Consider the following 25760-nt stretch of genomic DNA (forward strand, 5'->3'; position numbering starts at 1 on the left):
AAAAGGGCTGCACCACCTTGCCAACCCCATTTCAGGTGGGGTGAAACAGAGTACTCACTGCAGGAATGTGCGAGTGTGCTCTGCAATATGTAACATGGAGTGAAAGGAAAGAGGCAGCATTACATTTCTGAAAACCCAAAATGCTTTTTTAAAATGTCACTTTTTCAACCTTCAAAGTGCTCATGAACCACTGAGATTAATAAGGCCATGGAGTGCCCAGGATCATCCATTGGGTCTCAGAGGAACCCAGCCCCATTTGAATGACGGCTCCTATCAAAAGTATCTTTGGAAAAGCAACCAGGGACTGTTAAGCAGAATTATATGCAGTACCCTTTTGGGACACCACACGCAATTAAGACTACATGTGACAGTACAAATTCACCTTTGGTACAAGCCTGTACTACATAGTAAAGTGGTAGCGATGGCTGAGCAGCCATCTCAAGAGCAAGTGAGCGGTATCAAATAGTTAAACAAAGAACAGCAATTATTATGATTCAAACAAACACTGACTCAAGGTTTTTGAATAAAAGAATATACATTTATTTACACATCAGTTGTATAACATCTCACTAAAGTAAAGCAGTTTAAAAATCACACTCTTAATACACCACAACACTCCCAATAAGTTCCAGACAAGTTAAGCTCACAAAACAAAGTGGGAGCAAAATGGCACTCCAGAATTTTAAAAGGGAGGGAAAGACAAAGTTAGACAGAAATTGAACCACACCAACAGGTAAGTACTCGGGGCAACTGAGCAAGAGGAACTACAATGATAGAATCAGGGAAAAAAGGCTTGGGGCCAAAGTCAGTAGGTCAAACGTCTTTTGTTTAAGATTACATGGTTCAGGGTAGTTTGCGGTAAAGTTTGTGCCACGAGTTCCGGATGAAGTTGGTCGGCAGAAAAGAAGAGAAGGACAAGCCCTCGGATTGGAGAAAGATTTCACACACTTTCACCGCGGCTGGACGAAACAAACAACCGGATTTGCACAGTACCTTAAAACAGAGAGGGAACTGTAGCTGAGGCGGACGTTCCTGGTAGTTCCTGCAGGCTCACGGTTCCTGAAGCGACTGTCGGACTGACACGAAGTAGGAAGACTGGAGGGTCCTGCACCACCCAGGGAAGAAACCAACAGCAGAGCAAAGCAATGAATAAAAGGTGCGCTCCTTAAAACCCAAGCAGGGTCCGACCTTCCTGGCTATCCGTCCCACTGTAGCTCTGTACAGCGAATTCGACCAGAGGAGGGGTCCTGGCTTGGAGTTTGGGCAACTGGTTGGTCCCACCATCTCTGGGGAAGAAGATTCCTGGAGGATCTTCTGTTGTTGGAGTTCGAGGATTCGGTCCTGCAACAGGGCTTCAGCGGGCGGTTCAGTCATGGTAGGGGTCCTCTTCCAAGAGTTCCTCTTCGGTTCTTTCATTCCAGTGGCGATTCTGCCTTTCCAGCCCCAGAGACCTGCTTTTTTGCAGTTTTCCCCCATTCACACAGCCTGGCTATCAATCACGCAGCAGGGTGGCTGTCCTGGCAAAGACAGTAACCCAGCCAATCCAACAGGAGTGCGACTTCGGTTACCAATGGAACCCATGGCAGGGGTCCTAAGACCCCTCCCTCACATCCTGCCTACCCAGACTTTCAGGCGCCGTAAGGAGGGCTTCTGTGCAGAAGCCCGCGGAAAGATGGCGAACAAAGGAACCAAACTTGATTTGGCGTGCAGAGTAAAACACAAGGAAGACTTTTACAAAAAGAAATGGCGCATAAACCCAGCCAGAGCCGAAATAAAATATATTCGGTCAAGCGGGTTTATGTTCGAGGCTAATAAAATAGCCGAAAACAATACCATGGTTATTTAAGATAACCGCAGTAGGAAAAATAGGGTAGTTACCACTGCCACCAGCCAAGTCTTGATGAAAAGGGAGCGAAACAGTGCTCCAAGAGAAACGGGCAAAAAGGGATAAGAATTAACCCTTTCCAATACTGTTACGCTCACCTGGTATCCACGGGGGCGGCAGACGATACTGGATGGAGGTCTAAGCACTATCCTGGGCCCCTCTCTGCTTGGTTATGTGCCAGACGTTGGGTAGTGCCTATAACAGGAGAATGGAGGGTTAAGATACTGGTTCTGTGATGGGTGGACTCCCACCTCTGTCTGGTCCAAATCCCCTCCCTTGGGGTTATTGCTCACCTTAGGTTTATGCCCATTGAACTCTCCGTCTCTGTGCAGGGGTGCTTGGAGGGTGCGGGCGTTCCGTGGACCTAGTTTCTTCACTGGTCCGTGTGCCCTTATGTTGGGTCCAGACCGGCTGTGACTCCGTCTCTGCTTGCTGTCTTCCAAGTGAGTGATAATGTCTTTTCCATCTTTATTCTGTCTTTCTTTCCCTCCTTTTTTATCTGTCATCTCGGCGTCTTGCTCCACTATGCTGTTCCCTAACAGTGTCTTTTTGTTTTCACAGGGATGGTTGCGATCTCTGAGTTGCCGCGCTAATGGCGAAGACCACAGTAAGTTATTGATACGCGAAGTGCTGCGCTGTTTATTGGTGTTAATTGCTAACCTGTGTTCTCTTCCCTTCTTTGTACAGGTTGCAGTGATGTTCCGGAGTGATGAGGTAAATGCTTTGTTAATGCTATCCTTGTTCCTTCTACCTTGCAGGTTGCGGTGAAACCCGGAGATGGGCGAGGTAAGAGAAGCGCAGGATGGATTCAAGACCGGTTACTTCACAGGTAAGTGTTCTTGCTCGCTAATGCTGTTCTTGTTCTTCCAGGTTATTAATGGAATCCGGATCGAGGGCTTCAAGATCGGGCTGCCGGAGAAGCAGATGAGCAGGAGCTGGACACGGTGAGCGTTACACTGCAGGAGTACAGAATAACGCAAAGCGTGTTCTGCTGTTTGGGTGTGGTTTAAATCGCCCAGGTAAAGTAGTTCCAGGCCCAGCCACACCCAAAGCACTAGACTGCATGGCTTCGTTCTAAAGAACTGAGCTCTGTTATAGGTCTCCATGTTGGATTAAGGTCCAAAACTGGTATTGCTCTATTCATGATAATGAGTCTGGCGCCAAAGGCGCCAGGACTGACTCCATGTATGTTTGTGATGGAGTTTTAAGGCCCTTGGGGCCAGTGTGAATGGCTTTAGCCCCACTACTGCCAGGGGGCTGTTATACCTGAGGGGCTCAGGGGCATGGATCGTGACAAATACTCCATGTAAAATGGGGTGTACTGGGTCTGTGATTTAAAGAGACTACATAAAGTTAATGGCAACTTTACATGTTTATGGGAGACAGTAGTCAGTCCCAGAAAAATAAAGTCAGTGGGAAGTCTAAAAGACAACCATGTGTCACCGCACTGAAGGTGTTGTGTAACACACAAAAAAAATGATGCCCATGTAGTAGGTGAGGCTCCAGAGCCCAAGATCACACAATTGGTAAAACCACACACAGCAAAACACATATAAGAGTGGGAAAAAGGCACACTCTTACCAGGTGAAAAAAATAAACCCCAGAAATCCAGCAAAGCTGCTGAGTGACTCAGTAGTTAAGGGAAATTAGCCATTTATGAGAATTCTCCCTAACATTCCCCCCGCAGACTAGGGGACAGGAGGATTTAATCCACTCCTGGATGAATCTCTACCTCTAGTTGGTTAAAAACATCCTAGAGAGACCATCAGCATTTTGGTGGTGACATCCTGCTCTGTGCTCAATGGTGAAATCAAATCCTTGCAGGCAGATTGACCATCTTATAAATTTTGGGTTCTCCCCTTTCATTTGCATTAACCATCTCAAGGGTTGGTGGTCAGATTGAATCACAAAAGTAGATCCATACAAGTATGGTCTAAACTTCTTCAAAGACCACACAATGGCAACACATTCATGCTCTATGGTTGCCCACCTTGTCTCTGGTTTCTTCAGTTTCCTACTGATGAAACGAATGGGGTGCTCCCTACCTTTCTCATCCAGTTGACCAAGGACAACTAAACAAAAAGAAATGGCGCATAAACCCAGCCCGAGCTGAAATAAAATATATTTGGTCAAGCGGGTTTATGTTCGAGGCTAATAAAATAACCTAAAACAATACCATGGTTATTTAAGATAACCGCGGTAGGAAAAATAGGGTAGTTAACACTGCCACCAGGCAAGTCTTGATGAAAAGGGAGCGAAACAGTGCTCCAAGAGAAACAGACAAAAAGGCATAAGAATTAAACCTTTCCAATACTCTGTGTTAAATGGAGTGTACTGGGTCTGTGATTTAAAGAGACTACATAAAGTTAATGGCAACTTTACATGTTTCTGGGAGACAGTAGTCAGTCCCAGAAAAATGGAGTCAGTGGGAAGTCTAAAAGACCACCCTGTGTCACTGCACTGAAGGTGCTTTGTAACACACAAAAAAATTATGCCCATGGAGTAGGTGACGCTCCAGAGCCCAAGATCAGACAATTGGTAAATACATACACAGCAAAACACATGTAAGAGTGGGAAAAAGGCTCACACTCTTACCAGGTGAAAAAATCAAACCCCAGAAATCCAGCAAAGCTGCTGAGGGACTCAGTAGGTAAGGGAAATTGGGCATTTATGAGAATTCTCCCTAACAGACTGTGTTTTCATTTTACATGGGAAACGTGGCTAAAAGTTTGCAAGTGTATCTAAAGAATCAGCTGTAAGAGACAGACTGTAAACAGATGCTCGATACATCTACCAATGCTGCAAACAACTCCAGCACTCAAGGAAGGAACTAGAGTTGTACAAAGTGTTTATTTGCTGCAGATGAAAACAGAATTTAAAGAAATAAGTTAAATGTACTTTTTCCTGAATGAAGAGCAAAATCGCCTATTTAAAAGTACATTGTTTTGTAAAGGCATGTTCGTTTAGAAATGTAAAAATATTTCTTGCTAGTAAAAGTACTCCTATAAACTGTTTTAATTCCATAGGTTTAAAGTCAAGATTTAAAATGAGAAAATAAAAGCTAAACCCAGGATAAGTTTGTAAAATATATTTAAAAAAACTTGCTCTGCCAGTGCTAGCCCTGAGAAAGGGTGACACCTCATAAACTCCTCGCACAGGAAAGGCTAATTGCTAGCTTGGAGGCTTTGAATACCCAGGGCAGTGGGACTTCCCAAGTCGTCATCGGACATTCGTCTTTGCTCCAGGCTGAGACAATAGCAGGCTAAGACTCACCTTTCAAGTGGGAGGGGCAGTAAACTTCAATCAAGAGAGAGGCCCCTCATCCTGCTTCAAAGGAATTGACATTTGCTTACAGTTGGGGGGGGGGGAGAAAAAAAAACAGAAAGTGACAATAGACTTCCTGTTGGTTTTAAAAAGCCTATTTTGTAACTGACCATTCAAAACATTTAACTTTGCAGCAAGAATGAGGAAAATTATGAAAGGTGGTAGTTTTAAATCTAATTTTATTATTTTTCTGTGACGACTTGGTAGAACTCACTACTGCATAAGGAACAGAAGTTGTAAAGAATGACAGATGGTGGGGAAAGTATTGATATTGCGCACATAGCATTTTGTACACACATCCCAGCGGTAAATGCACATCTATGTACAAAATTGGGAAATTTTAGGCCAAATCTTTCATGGTTAAAATTGCCAAAATGTAGCAGAAAGGCTAAACCAGGTCCCACAGACTTGGGGTTTGGATTGAAATATGACCTACAAAATATGTAACCTGTGTATCTGATCTTCTCAGAGGTTATCACTGTATCAATATGTATTTGTGGTAAAATTAGATTTTGGTTCTAGGGGCTACGGGAGATTTCTTGACATTGTAAAAGTAACACCATAAACATGACATCCTTTTCTGTGATCCAATCGGCAAAGAGCAAGGCGGAAACTGTGCTCTTGCACAATCCTAGCATTATGGGTGTGGACAGTAAGCCGGCCCCCCTGCCATATACTTTAGTGATGTCGTTTGGCATGATAAATAAGGGAACCTGACAACACACAGACACTGATTCCTGACTTTCTTCCTGATTTCCTGTGTGGCGTCTTGTTCCTGATTTCTTCATCCTATTTGATCCTGATTCCAGATATTCATTGCAAAGCTGGGCCTATGCATTGCTGAACCCCTTTTTCAGATAGGCCTCAAATTCTAAAAATCTCAAAAACCCAAGGGAAGCATCCTGATCCAACCTGGCTTGCTACTACTACTAGATGCATGCCTGCAAACTCACCATCCCACTGATCTCCAGTCTCCAGTAACCAGAAGGGCCAGATGATCCTGTACCGCCCGAGTTGCCCAGCTGTCCTTGGTTCGACCGAATCCATGTGATGACCAGTACCCTTGACAGTCCAAAATCCTAAATTCAAGTGGACTGTAAGTATTAATAGGAATCATAGAAAACTATAGCATGCCCTGCCTTGTCTCATCCAAATCTCTAAACCATCCTATCCTTCTCTTAATAACTTGTAACATTGTCAGAATCCTTATTGCCATCCTGTCTTTGATGTATCTTGCTAAGCGCCATTTCTTTAGTCATTTTTATCTTGTGTAAATCTTAAAATATCTATCCTACTTCGAGTGATCCGACTGGTTCTGCCGGGGCGGGCACTGGGGATTTGGTGTTGAAGTTATGAATCAACTCCAGAGCTTACTTTGTCCCTCCTTGGTATTCTAGCCGGAATGGTCTAGTCATAGAGTAAAACTATAGTAAATATTTTCTTGCCCAAACTGAGTTTCCTTTCTGTTTTCACTACCCGATTTTTCTAAAAACGCCTCTCATTGAACCTGCATATCTTCCTCAGTTTAATAGCTAGGGGCTTCATTTCAACTCCAGAGTGTACCTAAGACCTATAGCTACATCCCAACCCAAAAAACACACTCAAAATCACCTGTTTTTCTTAAAAACCGTTTGCAAAAATGCAGATTCCTGCCTAAAATGAACCAAAGTTTTACATGTGTGATTTTTGTTCTCAATTAATTTCAACCTTCCTTTCAGATTCAAAGTGTTTATTTTTGCTCTTACTATAGCTCATGATAGTTATTATCTTTCCATGTTGCTCCCATAGAGATTTGTACTGATTTAAGGATTTTTGCACACATTCACTGTTTTACCTAGCCATTTCCGAATGTAATTTTAAAGTGTAAGATTTCAAATCCGTTATTCTCTCTTGTTTGGGGAGGGAAGGTTAGAATTGAATTCTGTTTTAGTCCTTATTCCTGAATACCTGCTGCTTCCTTATATCTAGTTAGAATTGTTTATTTGTGGGTTGAGGAATATTGCAGTGGGAAATCCTAACTTAAGTGCAATCTTCCCAAACAAGCCAAAAGTGTTCTTTTCTCTTGTGTTTTATATTTTGTGTTGCTAATGAGTGAATGTAAGTGCATTACATACCTTTTTATCTGTTATTGTCACCACATTGGTGATTGCTGCTCCCTATTAAAAGTATTTGATTTGAATTTTAAATTAATAAATACATATTACCTTTACCAACCAGCCTGATTCTTGGTCCATTGTGACCCGGGGTATTTGACAAGGGGTGTGATATGAGTGGTCTATCACTCAGAATATTGAACCTATAGATATAATAAAATAAGCTTGTCAGCTGTGCGCTGCATGCTAGGCTGAGACCAGGGTGTATCGCCTGATTGAAATGCTTAACAGGTTGCTCACAAAAACATGAGAAGTTGCGGGGGAAATGGGGATGAAGGAAGGACGAACAAGATATAGCCATGGTAGGGGAAGGGTTGGGGGCGGAAGTGGGGGGGGAGGCCTTGGGCCAGGGATATCGGTGCTGTTGTGTCTATGTGGAAAACCTTGTTCTGACCTCTGTTATGCTGGTTGTTGTATGAAACATAATAAAATGTGTTTAAAAAGAAACTGACCTGATAACCGCTACCACTTCTGATCACACTACTATGCTTACACAGATTACGGATTTATTAGCCACTCCTACAACTAACACAAATGTTACCTGCCGTAAAGATTTATCAATTGAGCTCCTCCCTTCGCCTCCTTTGGCTTCCTGTCAAGTTACTGCTAATACTCTGATTTCTGATGCTAATACATGCTAATAAAGCACTGAGCCCTGCTCTCATTGTTATCACAAATGACCACAGCTCTGATACCTCTGCCGGTAAAACTGTGTGCTCCTAAGAAGAAACGTAGAGCATGCTGTGATGCAGCATTAGTTTCATCTACAAACACAGCTAGTAGTGGTTCTTCTTCTTTTGTCGCTCCGTTGATTCATCCTGTCGATACTGCCATGAGACTGACTCATGATCCCCCAATTACAATAAAACTTAAATAACGCACCTAGGTTGGGCATTGTCGTTAAGGCGCCAAAAGCTGCTAAACGATCTACAGTAAATTTTAACTTCAAGGGGCAAAAGGACATCTGCTCCTTGTTTGGGGCGGTCTACACACAGGGTTCTGATACTGTTTCTAAATCAAGAAAATCGTTAACAATGATTGTAATGACTTGTGTATACTAGAGTATATTCATTCATTCATTTTCTGACTCTGACATTTTCCTTCATTGAGTCCATCTCTAACAACCTTTTATGATGAATACCAAGGTATTGTCAAATCTTCCATTGGAGAGGCACCTTTCCATGAGGCGAGGGAAGTGAGGCCGCTACCTGATAGTCCCCCTGGGGGTGGTACTCAGCGGGTGGTTCTCATGGGAGGGGAAATCCTTCATGGGAATGGTGACAATGGCCCTGGAAGAACATAATATTTATCCACCTCTTTGGTGTCTCCACCTTCCTTAAGCCACACTCAAGTCCCTTTGGTCCCCCACACCACTGTTTGTTATGGTTTAGTAGAGGACATCCTTAAAAACACTTGGACGAGGAAGAGGGAGACTCATCCAAGCCTGATGCAAAACATTACTCTGACGAGGATGAAGAAGAAAGGAGGCGAAAGTCCACCTCAGAACCACTACACGTGGTGAAACTGTCCAAAGGCAAAGCTAATGATAAAAATGGAATGTGAACTTACTTGGTTGTCGAACAACCAGCCCTGGAGGAGCAGGGAAGGAAACACTGATGCCTTTCTGAGGAAAGCGAAGATTGGAGGCCAGGACGCATACTGCCACAGGTACCTGGGAGGTCTGAATGAGGCAGACCTGATTGGTGGCAGAGACAAGGCAGTAAGTCCAGTGAAGACACCCCAAGAACGGAGACGCAGGCAGTCGCTGGCAAGAAAGAGGGCACTGCGCACAGCAGGAGCGAAGAAGTAGCGCTCCAACCCCAGAAGATACCGAAGGTCACCCCGAGAGTACCCAAAGGTAGGGAAAGGGCGTGGTCAGTCATGGGGGTTTTGAGGGAGATGAAGGAGCTCATGAAAACCTACCAAAAGTCCAAGTTTGTGAGAGAGAGAATATACAATATAATACAAACTTTATGAAAACGCCCCGAAGATTACAAGGGAATGAAAAGGAAGCAGTCAAATAGACACAAACTTTATAAATCAAGTAAGAACATCCCGAAGAGCACAAGGGGTGAGAGGGAGAGAGAGACTATCAATATAATTCGAACAGTACGACGCAGCTGAACACGTCCCGAGGGATGCAAGCAAATAACAAAAGTTTAATGTAAGGGTATCAAATTCGAGTGCCATCAGACTCCTTTGACACCAGGGTTGGCCTCACGCAAGGCTGCATATTATCCCAGTTATTATTTAATTTATACCTTATGCACCTATCCGATGCGTTGCAAACAAACACATCCTGAGGGACACAAGGAAATAACAAGAGGCAAACAGATACGAACATGGGAGTACACCTAGAGAGGACAATACCTGGCAGAAGAGTATACCAGGTTTGTCCAAGCGGACACTAGGTAACAAAGGGACCAGGATCCCGCCAAGTCAAAGGAACAGGGTCTGGGACCCACCCGAATACATGAAGAATAATAACCATCAGGCTGAAGCTCAAAACACTAGCTTCTCTGAAGTTGAAGGTTGTGGAAATCAAATCTGGCAGGCGAGTAAACCAGACTTGAAACACTGTTGGAAATCTCCACGGTAAGGTCTGGCAGGTTAGTGAACCAGACCTGACAAAGAGAATTGGAAAGAACATTGCTTTTGTGCTACGAACTGGGGGAGAGGAATTCACCAGAGGATTTGGTAAAGAAAACGTTATTGTGGAAACAAATGCATTCAAAAACCCAGGAAGAGGATCCCTCCAGGAGAACAGGAGAACAGGGAACTTGGTTGTATTTAAGTTGGATGAACAGTGACCATTGACCTGTATACATACTTTTGCAGAAGAACTGCTCTTTAGTGTCAACATCCAGAACAGGAGAGATCTCCTTCTGGAATTACAAAGACACCCATTTTCCTTTGTTTTAGATTGAAAGTGTAAGGGAGGGAAATGGGGTTAAGACACAGGACGGTGGCCATTTTTGTTTGACAGATATCCTGACTGGGTCCATAGTATTATTTTGTTGAGGCAGGGCAACCCCTCATAGTAGTTCAGGAAAGTAACTCCTTTCCCCAACCACTTTTCCTTTTAAGACAAATCAAGGTTTATAACTCAAAACAAACATTCCACCTGCATCTTGTATATCTCCTTCTTCACCATTACACTTCACATACAAAATAATTGTGAAATTAATAGTAGTTGTGCTCAAAATATGTTCCCTTTTCGGCAGGTAATTGAGCACAACCTATTGGCCTCCCATACTCATGGGTCTAAGTTAGACGCTGCTATTACCTGAAGTGTTAATTTTACCTGCAGATCTTATGTCCAATGTGGAAGTTCCATTAATGACGTAGTATTGTGACATCAGAAGTCCTCTAACATTCTTGAGGATGCCTGGGGCCCTCCATCTAACTATATGAGGGTTATTAAACTCTGGGTCTTTTTCATTGCACCAATGCATACACTCTAAATCGCTCTGCTTTTTTAGAACTTTGCCATCATATTCCCTAACTGTATATTATTTTTACTAGTGACATGAAGTTGGTCGAAATTCCTGATGAATATGATCTGGCAACTATTATTGTCCACTTCTACAAAATTCCACTATAGATTATGTTTTTCTGAGTGAGGAGGAATTTTATAGAATTGGCTATGAACTTACCATAATTAATATCACTGTACCTGTTCTGGCTCTGGATCGAACCACCCTCCTTAGGGTGATGGGCTAAGCTTTTCAAAATTCCCTTCAACCACTTCCAACTATTCGAGTGGCTACTAATTTGGATGGTACTAGATCGGGCCAACCCTTGCATACACCCGTACAATTGGGAGGAGCAAAATGAAGCTGACTGGTCATGGCTTGCTGGTTTCTTACCTAATAACTTCCTGAAACATCCCTGATGGTAGCTTCACTATTATTTCCTGGAATACTCTGGGCCCCTCACATCTCTTTGTGGGCATTCTTTTTAGTAATGTGCTTCCATTTAACATTGTTGCCTTACAGGAGCCATGGTTGATGGAAGAAGTGATACTTGATGCTAGGGCAACTATACAGACTCTCGCTAGCAAAGGACATCTGGAACGTCCTAAGGGTGGGCTTTTCATTAGTTGTAACTCCACCCTTTGTTTGGCTAAACATATTGTTAACTCAGAATTTGTCTTGGCTGGCCAATTTACAGGGAGATTGGCTGACGGTCAGACCTTGAAACTTCTCATTATTAACTTATACAACCACCCGGGTTGAAGACATTCAAAAGACCTGAAACGTCTCCTTACTAATTTGATAACTACTCCTGGCTGTGAAAAAGAGATCCTATAGATTGGTGATTTTAACAGGTACTTGCCTTTGTCCCCATTGTGTACCGGAATCTGAACTTTTCCAAACAAAATTTAACCCACATGAACTCGAATAGGCAAACACGCTGGCCACGATTGACATGTGTATGTTGAATGGCAGATGTCCACACAATCATCCTGCCAATTTTACCAGAGTTTCAGGTGGATTGTGGCAACCACCATAGACTATGCTTGCTTTTTGTTTGTTTTACAGAGATATGAATTTACTGATACTCCCCAGAGAAGAAAGCATTAATTTCTGTTGCTTATATCGCTTGATCTTGTGGTAGCTGAACCTCAGTCTGACAACTGTGGGTTAATTGACACTAATTTTAGGAAGAATAGGCTTGTATGGAGTCAACTAATATACTTTTGCCTAGCCAGTATTTGGCTGCCATTGACCCAAGTGCTATTTACGGGTCTCATGAAAGTACAATAACCTAGTGGTCAACACTTGTAACGTGTCTAACAACGCTAACTCTTTGGTGTGGGGCACCAGGTTTGTTTTGTAAGATTTCTGTCGGCTTTTATCTGAAATGTTGAGACACATGGCCCTTCCTTCAACTAATGGTACTAGGAACAGTACTCACGGCATACATAAGCATACATTTGACAAAAACATTAGGCAAGCCAAGAGAATCTCTGTGTCCTATCTAGTAACCTGCACGGCTCTGCTATAGCAGCCCAAACTAGGGCATGGAAAACATATTAATCTGGATGGTTGAAGCATCATCGTAATCTTAAGAAAAAGGAGACATGCCAAGCCCTTACGGCTATAGTAAAGAGCGGCAACCATCAACTGTTTTGGCAACTGGTCTGGTCATAATCAAAGTCACCTTTAATATTGGGCCATGTCACTTTTAATGGGCCCTACTTATTAAAAACACCCTGGGTAAACCTACAGTAACCACCTTTACTTTTGACCTAAGATCAATTGTCACTTTACCCTTTCGCAGAGGGACCTGAGTAGAATTATCAGGTCATTACAATATATCTTGCGCACTTGGCTGGACGACATCTGTAATGCCTTTATCTATTCATATATTTGTGAAAATGTGTTTGTATGTTCGGGGTTAGCTCCAGCCCTATAACAGTTGGTGGGCTGACATTTTGGCCCATGGTCTGCATACCAGTCTGGTTGTTAGTACTCGCGAATAGGCCTGTGGGCTGTCAGCTTGTATTCCCAGAGGAAACCCCAAATACTAAAGGTGTCTCCTCTATGAGGGAAACCTTTCCTTTGAAGCACATTTCCGCCCGTTTGAACTATACAGGTGGTGCTGCGATTCAAATGAAGGAGCAAAAATGCCACCAGGTATAGGCTAGGCTGCAAATATAAAGAGTGGGCGTTAGTGCCAATAACCTAGCAAGATCAAAATATTCATAAGTTAGGACAAAATTAACCAGTGGAGTACTTGATGATAGGCTGAGAGTCTTGAGAGGTCGCCTGGTGGTAAAAAAAACGGTGTTCCGTTCTGTAGCCTAAAGATTAAAACAAGGATGTGGAACATGTACCAGAGAATAAACCAAGCCATTCTGTCTATGGTAAAGCTTACCTATGGTGTACAGAGTAGGAGTCCTGAAGTGAAGGCATTTGTATGTTGAAATGCAAAGAGAACAAAAGGACTAGATGCAGTAGGGAAGGGAGTGTTAGTATGGTTAAAGAGACCTACCTGTGGGTGGAACGAGGACTCTCAAACGACTGTAAAAAGTACACAGTTGGCTTCAATGCAGCATAGCGTCCAAAGTCCAGTACACAGAGCTGGTCCAAAGAACAAAATGAGTTTCCCACTTGTCCACAAGTCCACGAAGGAAACACAAGGCAGTAAACTGGTCAGGGATACATACAGACAGGAGTAAAGTTTAAGTAAAAAAAGGAGAAAAAAGGAAGGTCAGCCGCGCACTCTGGTTCCAAGTCATTTAATCCTGATGTAAGTAATAACAGGGTTGAATCCCAACACAGTTCAAAAAATAATAACAGGGCTGAATCCCAGATGCAAATAGTCCCAACAATGTTCAAAAATTACCAGGGTTAAATCCCAACTGCTACATTTCCAAAGCACAATAGTTAGTTCTACTACTCCAAGTACTTTCAAGTCTCAAACTCTCATCAGGGAGGCTGTGTTAGCTGTGTTCCTTTTCAGGTGTTGCTAATTACTTTTTTCAATTTCAGTCTCAAAGGATTCTGGTTATTGTAGTGATGGCACAAGTGTTTCATTCAGGAGACCAGGAACCAACTCCCCTCCAAACACAAATCTTACCCACAATTGGGGGAGGGGGGAAGACCATGAATATGGCTCTCCAAAGTGGGGGCATAATAGCCCCGGTGCTGCTGCCTCTGGAGCCCGGGTCTCCTGTAACATTAAGTAAAAAAAGGTCAGGCGCGCACTCTGGTTCCAGACTGAAATTGAAAAAAGTAATTAGCAACACCTGAAAAGGAACACAGCTAACACAGCCTCCCTGATGAGAGTTTGAGACTTGAAAGTACTTGGAGGAGTAGAACTAACTATTGTGCTTTGGAACCGTAGCAGTTGGGATTTAACCCTGGTAATTTTTGAACATTGTTGGGACTATTTGCATCTGGGATTCAGCCCTGTTATTATTTTTTGAACTGTGTTGGGATTCAACCCTGTTATTACTTACATCAGGATTAAATGACTTGGAACCAGAGTGCGCGCTTGACCTTCTTTTTCTACTAGGAGTAAAGTTTAGTTGGTTATCGAAGAGGCAATCCACAGGACAGGAAGCAACGTTCATTAACAGAAAAGTCACGATAATGAGGTACCAAAATGTAATCCAAGAGAAGGTTAATTCAGCATAAACAGGGACGAAGGGATCAAAACATTAACAACAAATTCTGGAATGCTAGGGAACTAACTTCAATTGGAAGTGCCGGCGCCATGGAAAGGCAGTTATTTATGCATCACCGGGGTCAGAAGTGACACGCCGACGTAACTCTGTACATCTGGTATCTATGGCAACACAGGATATGAACCGGTGTGTACGTGCAGTAATTTGCGTATGCTGCGCACGCTCCTGGCATTTGTGTAGGTGCCATGGTAACCGTCAAAGGCGATGAAGAGGGAACAAAGGACTACGCTGTATGCGTAGCGGGCGGTTGTTTCTTCCACGGGACAGGACAGTGGGATGTACTGGTGATAGTGAAATTTGACCAACCTCACCCTTCACAGGGAAGGGTCCGGGACTGTGCTATTAGTATAGGCTATCTTGGAAGATTGCTGCTTTTGAGATTTTTCAAAAATGGGAAGTTATGACACACAAATACACCTAGGGCTCAGTAAAAATGAGGACTCGTAGTCCTAAGTACTTTCCAACCGTTATGGATACTTTATGTAACACTAAGGAACGGTAGTGGAGGAACAGTATTACAATCAATCATCCATCTACGAGAGCATCTACAACATACATTCAGGCTGTCCCTGCTTGGAAGAACACCCTGTCCCTCTCTTCTGGGGGATCTCTCCCTAGACTGCGGCTGGTGTAACACCTATCTAACAAGGATAGAAAAGCAACTATCGCTATTCAACCTTCTTTCATACAGATTAGATTCAATAAAATATCAAATACAGATACATAACATTTCTCTGTAAAAGACTGAATACTATATGATTGTATCTAAATCTCAGTGGCAATGGCCTATCCTCTCATCTGGATTTTCCATCTGTGTTTTAATCACCATTACATGGAGGTAGTCAGAGCCACTATAGACCTGATTTTTATAAAGGCATAAAAAATGCTCTGCACAGAGGGCAATATGGACTAGGGGCTGTTGCAGCTACCTAGCCTAAAAACAGCATATTTAGACGTGTCCAAGTGTTGTATTGATGAACATCGTCTTCTGTCTGAGGTCACTCATGCCAAATGGGGTCGACCGGTTTCGATGAATACAGTGGCTATGATCATCTTCTTCAGGACCGTTCGTTCGTCAAGGTATAATTCCTTCTGGAGATCAACGTAGTGATCTGTGGGACACCTACGCTTCCTAAGGGGAAACACAAGGTAGAGATACAGGGAGTTAGTATTTCCCCTATAGTTACCAGTACTCATAATGGCGGCAAGTTACTGGTGTGCTATTTCTTTTGCATACTCTTCTCAGTAGAGATGGTGCATGTGTGGAATCGTTCAGCCACGGATAGGAAAAGGGTGCAAGTCTGATGTAATAGGCACTCAATCTTCATGGCATCTATAAATGCAACTACAATCGTTACGTTGTTGGTCGGCATGTATCAATTAGTGATATTAAATGGAAGGAGTCGCATGGGCTGCCTACCTTGGTTCTCCTGCATGGGGTTTGGCATGGATTCACATGCTCATGAATGTTCCCCGTCTTCAGGCTGGGAATCCTCAGTAAAAGAAAAAATCAGTTGCAGTTTTGTTTCTGAACTGTCTTTCTCCTAATAACCAATCACTGTTCTCTGTATCATACTGCCCCCAGCCAATGACTGCCCTCTACCTAAGCCCCTCCTCTGGCAACCATCTTCAGATTTTTAACGCACGTGCAAGTGTTGGGCGTCCTCGTGCTTAGCTCTCGAGCTTTTACTGCGTATTGCGTTTTTCAAAGAGTTTACTCTTCTACTTTTCAGTCAAACTGAGCCTCAAGCTCCACCGATTCATCTTCCGATTAACGGAGACCCGTTTCGGAATTCTCTACGCCCCTCAAGGGCGAATTTTCATCGAATTTCACTTCTTGGAGGAATCCAGAAGTTCTTGGAGGCCTACCCCTCGTGGTCATGGCCGAAGACAAAGTAGACTTGACGCCTCTGTTTAGGATCTGCGCAGCATGTGGACTACAGAATGTCTTCAAGGAATGTCTACATTCTTCCCCCGAGAGAAAATCCGAGCGGTCTTCTAAGACCTTTGAGGGCGCTCCGGCGACGGGGGCCCAACATAAGGCAAAGCTCCTCGAGTCCGCGGGCACCGGGAGTGCCGTTGGTACGGGCTCCTCGGCTGCCAGGCTGGGCGCAGCATCGCAGACACCGTCAACCAGGAACCAATGCTCCGGCTCGAAAAGGAAGTCGGACAACCTGGGTACGCTCCTGGAGAAGGCCTGGTCAGTCCCGACGGAGAAAGCCAAGGGGAGCGAGGCGGTGGCTCTCCCCCCACGGTGAAGGCCTCACACACCCAAGGTCATGAAGGCCCAGATTCACCAGGCCAACGCTTCGATTGAGGGAGTGGTAGCGTCCCTGGCTAAGACCACAGAGTCGGCCCCATTGGAGACGGCCCCCAAGCTAAGTGTTTCCCTGCTCAATCGGAGGCAATCGTCTTTCATGCCCATCGATAAGACCCGTGTGATGCCCCTGGGCGAGAAGAAGGGAAGGGGACGATGGCCCTACCGGACTCAGATATCTCCTCCGAGGACGAGCTTCCAAGCCTTAAGTCAGTCCTTGACAAAAAGTTTGCCCTGCCATCCTTCACCTCATCCCCTCCACCGAGGGACGAGACGGAGACAGAGACGATGGGGACAGACAACGGTGGGGATGACGGAACTGATCTCCCCACCCCGGGCTTCTCCTCCCGACGAAATTGGCTCCTTTCACGCCATTATCGCTAGGGCCTCAGAGCTTTTTCAGCTATGCCCCGAAGAGCAGAAGGAGGGATTCCTTTATCAGCGATGAGAAGCCAAGAGGAAGACGATCTCTGACCCACTGTTGGACGACATCTGTGACGAAGGGCTGGCCCTCCTGAAGTACCCATCCTCGGCCCCGGCGAGAGAGGCCGGTACAAGAAGAAGTATCTGGTCCCAGATTCTGCACCTACGTGCCTCCGAGCGCAACCGTCCCCGGATTCGGTGGCTCCTCGGCGGCCAAAAAGAAATCTGCTGGGGGGACGGCATCGACTTCCACTTTCCCGCCTGATGGCAAGGGCAAGAAGCTGGACACCATGGGACGTCGGCTCATCTCGTCGGCAGTGACGACCATTAAGGCGGCCAATGCTCTCGCTATCGTGGCCCGCTATGATAGGGAGCTGTGGTTTAAAATCACCCCCCTCCTGGACTTCCTCCTAGACGACAAGAGGGCAGAAGCCCTTGAGATCTTGCAAGAAGGCGAGGTGGCTTCGGACCACGCCATCACGGTTGCCACGGACATCGCCGAAACCCGTTTCTGCCAGATGGGCAACAGGGTTTGCCTTTGCCGGTGTGGCTGGCTCAGAGCCACAGATTTCCTTGGGGACGTACAAACGAGGGTACTGGACATGCCCTTCGACGGGAACAACTTGTTCGGCAAGGAAGTGGACAAGTCACTGCAGGACATCAAGGCAGACACCGAGACGGCCCTTGTCTTGGGCACGCTACATCAGCAACGGCCGTCTTTTCGGTCCTACAGAGGCAAGTCACAAGGTGCCTCCAAAGCAAAGGATTTGGCCTCCATAAAATTGGCAGGACTCCTCTTCATACCGTCAGGCGGCCCATTCTTTGTCCCAGGAAGCCTACAGAAGCCGCAACAAGGGCGGAGGACATCGTAGTCGCGAAGGGGCCCAGTTTGATAAGGCCTCGGCGAAGCAGGACTGAACCGGCTATGACAACGGGCCCCCACCTAAGAACTCCTGTGGGAGGTCGGCTGGTGAATTTCGTCTGCGTGTGGAAGTCCATCTCCACCGACGGTTGGGTGCAGGATGCCCTGGCCCACGTACGCACTCTGGTTTTCCAAGGGAAGTGTCCCCGTTTTCCACCGGTGGCCATGAAAGAAAACCACTTTCTGCAGCTTCTGCTGGAGGTGCGAGCAATGCTAAAAAAGGGCGCAATATAACTTGTCCCAAAGAGGCTCCGGGGCTCCCGAGTTTACTTGCGATACTTCCTCGTCCGAAAGCAGACCGGCGGTTGGCAGCCCATTGTAGATCTTCGCTGCCTCAACAAATACATAAAATCCCAGAAGTTCTGGATGGTCACCCTCCAGCACGTGCTGGGACAGCTGGAGGAAGGGGACTTCCTGTCGTTGCTGGACTTGGAGGAAGCCTACTTCCACATCCTCATTCACAAGGGACATCGAAAGTTTCTTCGATCGTGGTCCAAGGGCGACACTACCAATTCAAGGCCCTCCCCTTCGGGTTGAAGTCAGGCCCAAGGGTCTTTACCAAGTGCCTGGCACCGGTGGCGGCGCGGGTGCGCCTGCAGGGGATCCACGTCTACCCCTGCCTGGACGATTGGCTCATCTGAGCGAAGTCAAAGGAACTCGCTGTCGGTAAACTATGCCAAGTTCTGCTTGGAGCCATCTCAGGACGCCCAGTTCCTGGGAGCCAGACTGTCAATAGTGCTTAAGGAGGAGGAGATCAATCCCCTCTCCCGAATCACAGAAGCCGAATAGATCGACCCTCCCACCGTGGTTGGCACGGGCGCCTGATGTATACAAGACAGGAAGCCATGTGGCAGCCAATGTGGGGAAGACGGAGTTAGGGAAAGGGGATGGAATGACAAAGGGAATGAAGGGAAAAACCATATTCATACATGGAGGATAAAACCTAAAACGCATCTTATGCTTAACCCAGCAATTCTGGACTTAATACCTCTGACATACTACCGTACCCCCCTAGATCTTGGCATAACACTTTAACTCGTAGAACATGACGTGAACTCACAAACACATTACATAACACATGGAACTTAGTAATAGTTACTGAAAATGAAAGCACACCCTCAGTAACCAGTTCTGGTTACACGTAACATCTAACATTGCATAAACATATAGCACGCGGTGTCCAGTCAATTGGTCGAAAAAAAACTGGTCGACTGCAATTTGGTCGACGCAATTTGGTCGAAAACCAAATGGTCGAATTTTTTTTTTATTTATATATTTATTTTTCTGGTTTTCGTTTTGTAAAAAAAGGGGTTTTTAGAGAAAAAAAGGGGGTTGGGGGGGGGACCCCCCCAAAAAAATAAAAAAAAAAGGGTTAAAATAAAAAAAATAAAAAATTCGACCATTTGTTTTTCGACCAAATTGGTTCGACCATTTGTCTGGTCGACCAATTTTTTTCGACCATATGTCTGGTAACCATAGCACGCACATAAAATTGGCAGGACATGATGAGGACGGAGACACATGGCCCTAATAGAGCAATCCAAAGAAACAGAACATAAAACATAACATTGCACAGCCTGGAAACATCCACATGAGGGGAGTATGTGTCCCAAGCCCTTCAAAAGCTATTTAGCATTGCCCCTCACGAACTAAACTCAGTCATTTGCTGGTCTGACCCCATAGGTGCCTGTCTTGGAACAGTCTGCAGGCAAACATTCAATTGGGTGCTGAAACAATATTCTAATCCAGAAGAAAACCTAGAATGCACATAACTGCTTGTCCGGACGCCTCCTGAGGACGTCCAGACCCAAACGATGTGCAGCCGAAAAATGAAATGGAATAGTCGCCTTAATCAACGCCGCGACCTGAGCATTAGCAGAATCACTTCCCACATCAAACAAACTCAGTGAACACTTAACTGGCTGTCCGGGCGCCTCCTGTGGCTGCCCCGACCCGAAAGACATAAGCGGGAAAGGCTTCATCAGTTTCCTCGGCCCCACGTTTACTTCCAACGTCTCCTCCAGCGTTCCATTTTGCCTGTCCGAACTCATCTTCAATCTGCTGCCAGCATCGCCGCCACCGCCCGTGCTCTTCAACATTAATCATCAGTACCGGAGCACGGGCGGATGGCCGTTTATACACACCTTCCTGATTACTGGCAGCTGGCGAGTGGCGTGCACATGAAACTACACATTGTCCCAATGCCTACTGGGAAATGTAGCTTGCAACCTCATTGACGCACCATAAACCTCCTTCTACTCAATCCCTGACCCCTGACACAGACTCAACACGGCGGCGTTCCTAGCCGCACCATCGGAATACAGGATAAAGGCCATCCTGGGCAAGGTACAACGGCTGTTGACCATGAAGGTTGCCAGGGTGAGGTCCATCAAGTTCCTGCTCGGCATGATGTTGCTGTGCATCTACCTCATCCGCCTGTGCAGGTTGCGGATGCGGCCGCTGCAGGAGTTCCTCAACACCCGTTGGAGGCAAGCGGCGGGAAGCTTCAAGGACAAGATCACCCTCAACGAGACATTCCGTCGAGCGATTCGGTGGTGGGGTGTCCGCGCGCCTCTCACGGCATGCACTGACTTCCAAACCCCGGCGCATCAGTAGACGGTGATGAACGGACGCCTCCCTGGAATGATGGGGCGCACATAACGGAAATCTCCACACAAGAGGCCTGTGGCTCCCACAGGAGAGAACCTTACACATAGACGTTCTGGAGCTCCGAGCTGTGTTTTGGGCCCTCAAGTCATTCCTTCCGTTCCTCAAGGGCAAGGTGGTGCGGGTCTTCACCGACAACACCACCACAATGTTCTACATTCGGAAGCAGGGTGGCACCAGATCCCCAGCTCTCTCCAAAGAAGCGCAGGACCTGTGGCACTGGGCCGTCGCCCACAGGATGTTCCTGGCAACCCCCAGATCGATCTGTTTGCGATGGCGACGAAAACCAAGTGCCAGAGGTTCACCAGCAGGTTTTCCCAGCCGGGTAGCATGGGGGATGCATTCTCATTCCTCTGGTATGGCCTGTTTCTCTATGCGTTCCCACTGTTGCCGTTGCTCCTATGACTCATCAGTCAACTCAGACGGTCCCGGTGCAGGATGATCCTCTTCGCACCGGCGTGGCCGGGCAGATATGGTACCTGGACCTTCTGGACATGTCAGCGTCCCCTCCAGTTAAGCTTCCGGCAGACGCAGATCTTCTCGCCAGGGAAGGAGGCGTGATTCTGCCCTACGACCCTTAGTTGCTGAACCTGCAGGCCTCACTCCTGCAGCGCTACAGTTTGAAGGATGCAAGATCCCGGCGGATTGCAAGGAGGTACTTGCTAAGTCCAGGGCTTCGTCGACTCTGAAGTGCTACGGACATAAATGGAAGAGGTTCACCGCCTGGTGCCGTGCACAGAAGATCAATCCTCTACGGATTACGGCCTCTCATGTGGTGCTGTCACTGGCCAAGATGGGGCTGGCACACGCCTCTATCAAGATCCATCTGGCGGCTATCTCCCGCTACACCAGAATTCCAGGGCGATCGTCGCTGAGGTCGCATCACCTGGTTAAGGAGTTCATGAAAGGACTTTTCCGCTCGTTCCCGCCGGTGAAGGGTCCAGCCCCGGCGTGGGAACTCAATGTGGTGCTGACTAGGCTCTTGGGTCCCCTGTTGGAGCCTCTGCATTCGGCACCTCTGAGATTCCGGTCATGGAAGACGGATCCAGGCCCTCTTCTGTAAGCCTCCGTACTTGACTTTCCACGCAACGAGGATCATGCTGAGGACGCACCCCTCCTTCATGCCCAAGGTGCCATCGGACTTCCATCTCAACAAGCCCTTGGTGTCACCCGTTTTCTTCCCGTCACCTTTGTCGCCGGCTGAGAGGACTTTGCACTCGCTGGATGTGGCTAGAGCGCTGAAGTTCTACGTGGACCACACAAAGAGCTTTTGGAAGACGTCACAGCTGTTTGTGAACTTTGGCCCTGTGTACCAAGGGAAGGCCCCTCTCCAAGGCCTCCATTTCCAGGTGGCTCTCCGGCTGCATCACGCACTCACCAGTTGGCAAACCGACCGTTGCCTGGCCTTCCGAGAGCCCATTCGACCAGAGGGATCGCTGCAACTACGGCGTTCCTGTCTGGTGTGCCGCTGCTGGACATCTGCAGGGCTGCTACGTAGAAGTTGATGCACACCTTCACGAAATTCTACTGCATCGACCGGGATTCCAGGGAGGGGTCCAGAGTCGGCCAAGCAGTGCTGCGCAACCTGTTCGCTTGAAGGTGAGCCTGGTGAGGAGGTAAGAGATGCTTAATGTTGAGCCTTGCACCTCCCGTGGTTGTGCATGTGTGTACTGCTATGTATTCTTGTATTCATGAGCATGTCAATCCATGCCAGACCCCTTGCTGGAGAAGGAACAAGTTACTTACCTGTAACTGTTGTTCTCCAGCATGGGTCTGGCATGGATTCACAAGCAAACCCTCCCACCTACGCCTCTGCGACTCTTCTCTTGGCCTTACTGCCACTTTACGTGCTACCAAATCTGAAGATGGCTGCCAGAGGAGGGGCTTAGGTAGAGGGCAGTCATTGGCTGGGGGCAGTATGATCCAGAGACCAGTGATTGGTTATTAGTAGAAAGACAGTTCAGAAACGAAACAAACTGATTTTTTCTTTTACCGAGGATTCCCAGCCTGACAACGGGGAATATTCATGAGCATGTGAATCCATGCCAGACCCATGCTGGAGAACAACAGTTGCAGGTAAATTGTAAACTAGGGCCATTAACCCCTGATTGGCCCATAGAATCAGAGCTCGCTCTCGAATACTTTAAGATGAGATAGCTGCACCTTGAGGTGGATGGGGGTGCAGGTTTACTACTCCAACACCAATCAATAAGGACAACTCAATGGTTTGGCAAAGGGGAGTCAGTTTAATGACAAGTACAAGAAACAGGGAACCATGGAGATCAGCAATGATGCGATGGTCCATCTCGCTTCAACTCCCAACAATCTTCATTCAAACAGCAATAGTTATATTCAAAATTCGTCATCATTGATGTATAACACTCATAAATTTGTCATGCAATTCTATTGGTTGGAAAAGGTAACTTCTGTTTAGGTGCTATATCTGTATACGGTAATGGAGTGTGAGGATTGGTTAACTCTTATCAGGAGGGCGTCTACGCCCTTCCCTCTAACATTACTCATGTAGACGTCACTAAAAGTATGACGTCCCATTGGTTTTACTAAATATAGGACCTTAGATTATTTGGCCCCCTATGATTGGGCTGGCTACAACTCTAAGCATAAATCTCACTTTAATTAGCAGCATGCAGAATGGTCACCCAGATGCAGTATACCCCAAGATTCACCCTGCCTCCCTTCCATCAATCAGTTCTTTAGGGCTATGTGTCAATTAGTTGGCTGGGGTTGGCCTCGAAACTGTAGCTTATTGTCAGGAAACATTATGGTATCTCCTGCTTCGGGTGACATCAGACGTTGGTACCTCTTCGCACTTAGCTGGTCACGTGTTAACACACTGTGAATCAGCTTTGTTTTCCTTCTATTTGTGCATTTAATTCTCCTTTTCGGCCGCCACCTGCCTAGGCCCCCTTATCTCGACCTTCACGTGGCAGGCTGCTCTGCTCTTAAGTTTCGATTCTCCGAAGTTACTATCTGCCGCCCTCTCTTGGTTTGACCTTGATTTCCCAGGTACAGCCTGCTCCTTGCTGAGTTTCGATTCCGCCGTCTCTCTTCTTGTTTTAGCTGGAATAAGAATCCTGGCATGTTTGACCTTTAGTAACCTGGGTTAATTCTGCTTTTGTATAAAGTGGATTGCACTTATATAATGTGCTTCGTCGAGGTAGATATATATATGGTTGGCGCTTGCCGTTCTATTCTTCTACTAAGCATAGCAAGCCTCGCTGTTTTCTTAGCTTCTTGCGTTACAAGCATGTGTACAGGCGTTAGCTGGTTGAATATCTTCATCCTGCTTACAGTTTAAATTTCTTTATATTTCGACATCGTCTCTCCTTCTAAGTTCATGATGTCCTTATTCATGACGTTTCCGTCTATGTGTGCCATTCATTGATTGTCGTTTCTTTCATTTGCGAGACTATCCGGGCCCTCGTGACGTCACCACATGTCTTCAATGAAGGCCTTTTTAGTTTCCTCTGGGACAGTGTTTAAACAATCTTTATTTCGTGTCATTTGCTGGTATGGTTGTCTCAATGGATACCTTACTGTCCATGGTTGTCTGGTTATTGGCGCTTCAATAGGTATTGCTCTTCTGATTGGCACTGGACAGAGCCCTAGTGCGGCTCTCTGCTGGTTTATTTGCTCATCGTACGTCACATATTTTGGTGTGAACGTTCCTGGCACTTCAAAATGGGTGGCTGGAGTGCAGGCCATATTTGGGACCTCCTCTGCAAAGCAACTTGTTCCTATCTAATGACAATGCATGGCGAATCCAAAGTTCGTATGCACATGGCATGCTGCCTTTGTTGGGAGCGGACTGTGTAGATGTTCAAAGCGCTGTCTGCATGCGTGAGATTCCTAAAAGATACAAGTAATCAAAGTGGTTCCCCGTATGTCTATATGCTCCAAAAACATTAATTTCAGGGCGAGCGGGTAAAAAACGGTGCAACTTTCCTGCAAACTGCTCAGGACACTGGATCAAACGTATCCGCGTGTACTGGACGCGACAGGCGTCTTTATGGTCTAGGCGAGACAGTAGAGAGTGCCTCTGTTATAGCGTGGATATGTCGTTCACCTTGTGAACCCTGTGCCATATTGGTGTGAGCATGACTGAGAATGTTCGGCATAATCGGGACTGTTGATATTTGCTCGAAACCACTATGTATTTGTCTTGATGTGTGTCTTAGAGTTTCGCAATCACAGTGGCATACACAGTATATAAAAAAAATGCACAACAAAACAAGTAATTAAACGAATAATTTTACATCCATCCACATGTGTATGCCAAGAGAACCTGGATGCGAGTGCTCTCTCGAAACATACATACTGAAAGGGTACGTAATGTTGGCTCGGGCTGGGCTCCACCATCAGAATACGTGCGTGAGACCTGCGCCATCTTGGTTTGGGCATAGCTAGAAGTCGCCGGCATAGTTGAGACACAAAACATACACAAGGCTATAGCAGACCCCCATGTGCATGTCGGCTACAGACACGGGCAACACTGGGTGGTACCGCTATTTAAACATCCTCACTGGTGGGGCAATTCATTTGTTCAAATCCGTTAGTCAAACTAGTTTGATACCACCTTCATGGCAAGAAAGTATAATTGTCCCCATGTATAAAAAAGGTTCTAGCCAAGAATTAGTTAGGCTGCTGGCCATGCTAGACGGTCCCGCGAGGATTAGAATGAATCTCCTGGGCTACTGAGGCTAATTTCATACCACTGTTTGAAACAGGATTTTTTAAGTGATCCGGCACCTTAACTAATATTATTACCTTGATGTGATATGATAGTTTATTTATATAGCGCCTATACACAATGTGTTTCAAAGCGCTTCAAGGCAGGGGAGGGAACAAGG

The 25760-nt window shown here is 46.1% G+C and overlaps 1 protein-coding gene across 5 annotated transcripts in view; it reads left to right on the plus strand.

Moving 5' to 3' along the window:
* The window catches only part of RPS6KC1 (ribosomal protein S6 kinase C1), a 1976431-nt gene that overhangs the window by 421501 nt on the left and 1529170 nt on the right, over positions 1-25760 (plus strand). The gene's annotated exons all lie outside the window — the stretch shown is intronic.

The sequence above is a fragment of the Ambystoma mexicanum genome, chromosome 4q, assembly GCF_040938575.1.
Source record: "Ambystoma mexicanum isolate Mex_15411 chromosome 4q, UKY_AmexF1_1, whole genome shotgun sequence".
NCBI lineage: Eukaryota > Metazoa > Chordata > Amphibia > Caudata > Ambystomatidae > Ambystoma > Ambystoma mexicanum.